This window comes from Octopus bimaculoides, chromosome 14 (genome assembly GCF_001194135.2).
Source record: "Octopus bimaculoides isolate UCB-OBI-ISO-001 chromosome 14, ASM119413v2, whole genome shotgun sequence".
Taxonomy (NCBI): Eukaryota; Metazoa; Mollusca; class Cephalopoda; order Octopoda; family Octopodidae; genus Octopus; species Octopus bimaculoides.
In genome coordinates, this window is record NC_068994.1 from 53,968,091 (window position 1) to 53,971,481 (window position 3,391).

The 3,391-nt window shown below is 35.5% G+C and overlaps 1 protein-coding gene across 1 annotated transcript in view; it reads left to right on the plus strand.

Annotated features, from left to right (window-relative positions):
• The window catches only part of LOC106867708 (uncharacterized protein DDB_G0283357), a 152,514-nt gene that overhangs the window by 145,135 nt on the left and 3,988 nt on the right, over positions 1-3,391 (plus strand). The gene's annotated exons all lie outside the window — the stretch shown is intronic.

Genomic DNA, 3,391 nt, shown 5'->3' on the forward strand with positions numbered 1-3,391 from the left:
ATTATTATTATTATTATTATTATTATTATTATCATTATTACCTCTGCCTTAGCAAAGGCGGAGGTATTGTTTGTTTGTTTGTCTCATGAACCGCTGGATAGATTCAGATGAAACTTTCAGGGATGTTTGACCTCATGACTGACACGAACTGATTAGATTTGGGGACTGATCTGGTACCGGACAAGGATTCTGGATTCTTTTTCCTGTTTTTTTTTTTTAACTTAATTCTTGAGAGCACTCGGGTTCATTTTTAGTATTCTCATTTGCGAGACCAGTCGAGTTTATTTCAGATATTCTCATTTTAAAAATCATCACCAGCTAGCCATTGAGAGGATGTTGGTGTCGCTTTGGCAGAGGTTTGCATTCTCTGAATGCCCTTGTTATTGTTGTTGTTGTTGTTGTTTTTTGACAGAATCGTTAGCATGCCAGGCAAAATGCTTAGCGGCATTTCGTCTGTCTTTTTGTTCTGAGTTCAAATTCTGCTGAGGTCAACTTTGCTTTCCATCTTTTCGGGGTCAATAAATCAAGTACCACTTATGAATTGGGGTCAATCTAATCGACTGGCCCTTCCCCCAAAAATTTCAGGCCTTGTGCCTATAGCAGAAGGGATCATCATCATCATCATCACCATCACCATCACCATCACCATCATCATTTTGTCATGGCTGTTGTTTTCTGCTGCTGCAGTCCATTCAAGAGGATTCATATAATATGGCATGTATCCACAAGTAACCTTTCAGACCCTTGTGTAAGGCTAGAATGACTTTGATCATGGGCTGCTCTTCCAGGATTGATCTTGGGCTAAACAACAAATTAAGCAGTGCACGCACAACACACACACACACACACACACACACACACACACACACACACACACACACATATATTATACATTGATATATTATACACATGCACACACATTCACACAATGATTATTCTGCCCGTCACGACAAGAGTTCGAATGTTACACTTTCAAAGGGAAGTAACTTCCACTTGACTGCCATTGTTATTCTTATCTGTTGTAATCAGTCAGTCAGGCAAACATTAAGATACTCAATGGGGAGGAAGAGTTAATCAGATTAGAAATGTAAGTTGAAGGAAGAGACACTGATCAGAGAAAGGAGGAAATAAAACATCGATGAAATAAAAGGCTGTTCTGAAAAACATTGCATTCTGTGAGGTTTATGACAAAATACTTTATTCAGTAAAGTTCCAGGATAAACAGCAGAATTTAAAAAATTTTCTTGACTGGTCTTCAAATAGTTTTGGTTTAATTTAATATCAGCTTTTTATTATTTTTCATTAACCCCGATCCATTGTCTAGCTCATCTTTAGTATCATTCTGTTTGTCATGGCATTTGAGTGTTATGATTTAAACAAGCTTCACTATGGAACAAAACTGAAGACAATCGAAAATTTTATAAGATAAGGAAACAAGTTTGAGTGTTTTACACTTATAGTAATAATGAGTTTGTTGTATACAGTTCCCAGATACACTACAACCTGTCGGAAAAGGGTAAAAGAGGGGACATAAAACTGCAATAAGTCAAGTAAAGAAAGACAGTAATGTAAGCCCAAAGTACATGAAGAGGACACAGAAAAGTGAACAGTAAAAGAGCCATAACGATGAGGAAAGGCTATATGGAGATGTCAGAGGTAGATTGGTAAATTTGGGGAAGCATGGAATCTTTTAAGGATGTCGTGCTCTGTTGGCTAACAACTGACACAGTTTATTTCATGCTTCCACAATTCTGAGCAAAAGAAAAATGTTTCTGTAAATCATGGATATTCAGCTGTCTTTTGATTTTATAAGTAATTCCATGGGTGATTGAATGTTTTTGAACTCTGCCAAATCCACTCATGGCCCAGGGCTATAGAAGAAGACACTTTCTCAAAGTGCCATACATTGGGACTGAACGAAAAGCCACATGGTTTAGAAGTAAACTTCTCAACCACACAGCCATGTCTGCACCTGTGTTATAATAATAATAATAATTGACAATATTTATTAGACAACAATAATTTTGATATCACTTTGAACAAAAAACATAGCTGATAATTCTAAATTGAAGGGAAAAAAATATGTATTGGATGTGATACCAATAAAGTAACAAACCGAAATATATTCAGAAAATTGTCTGAGTTTATGAGGCTATTTGGAGTTTTGTCAATGTGATTCTTTTACAAGATATGGCTTATTCCTAGATTAGATGTTAAAAAAAAAAAACAACAAATGTTTGTATTTCATTTTGAAATTGAGAGATTAACAATGTTGATCTGTTTGCTGGAATCTTGCTTTTAAGCTAACAAGTTTCTCATTGAGGTACTGGTGATGTCGGATTTTATCTCCTGTTTAGTATTATGAATAATTATCATCTAATTTTCTTTCTTGTTATTCCTGGTTTTCAATTTCCACTATCATACCTTATCTTGCATATTTAGAACACAATTTAAACAGCACAGTTATTGTTATTGATGTATGGTAGCACCTAATAGCCTTGACTGATCAAGCATATGGCATGTGTGTGAGTGTGTCTGTGCATATGACTGGATGCTTGTGAGTGGTTTTAATACACTTCACAGCTTGTTGTTCACTAAATTTCTTTCTAGCATCAACTCAAATTTCTTATGAGATTGTATGACTTCTGATTAACTCCCATTTCTGACATCATTTACTGACAAATTTCTCTATAGTTTTATATATTATTTCAAAACTGTAAAGTCTTGGCACTGAAAATTCATCAATCAAAGTGTCTTAGAGAGACAACAGCACTTGTGTGGACTTATGATGCAAATGACTAATGAATGGTGGCTTAAAAACAGTGGTTCTCAACCAGGATCCATGTGGCCCTTGGAGGTCTGTAAAAGATTCTGCTGTTATGTTTCTACAATTCACAGACTATTTTAACAATTTTTTTTAATACAATTCCTAATTATGCTTAATTATAGAAATACTCTAGGACTTTTAAAACATAGAATGGTTAGAAGGATACATTTGCATAAAACAGGAATCAAAGGGGCCCATTGGCAAAAAAATAGTTAAGAACCACTGCTACAAAAGGACCACGTGCAGTTATAACGAGTATTCAGGGAAGAGGGAGACCAAGGAAAACTGGTGGGCAGGGATGTGGTTTCAAATTGCTAAACCTCACAGCAGAAATACTAACAAAATGCTAAAACCAGTGATGAGATGTTTGTTGTCCTCTTTAACAATTATATATATCCACTGCATCAGAAATCTGCAATGGCTCCACAACTACCATCTCAGCTATAACCTTGAAGCCCCCTTAGTAATCCATTACAGTACTTACATAACATTCCTAATCGTTTAGATCACTTGTGAACAAATCCCCCCCCCCATATTTTGTGTGTGTGTATATACATATATATA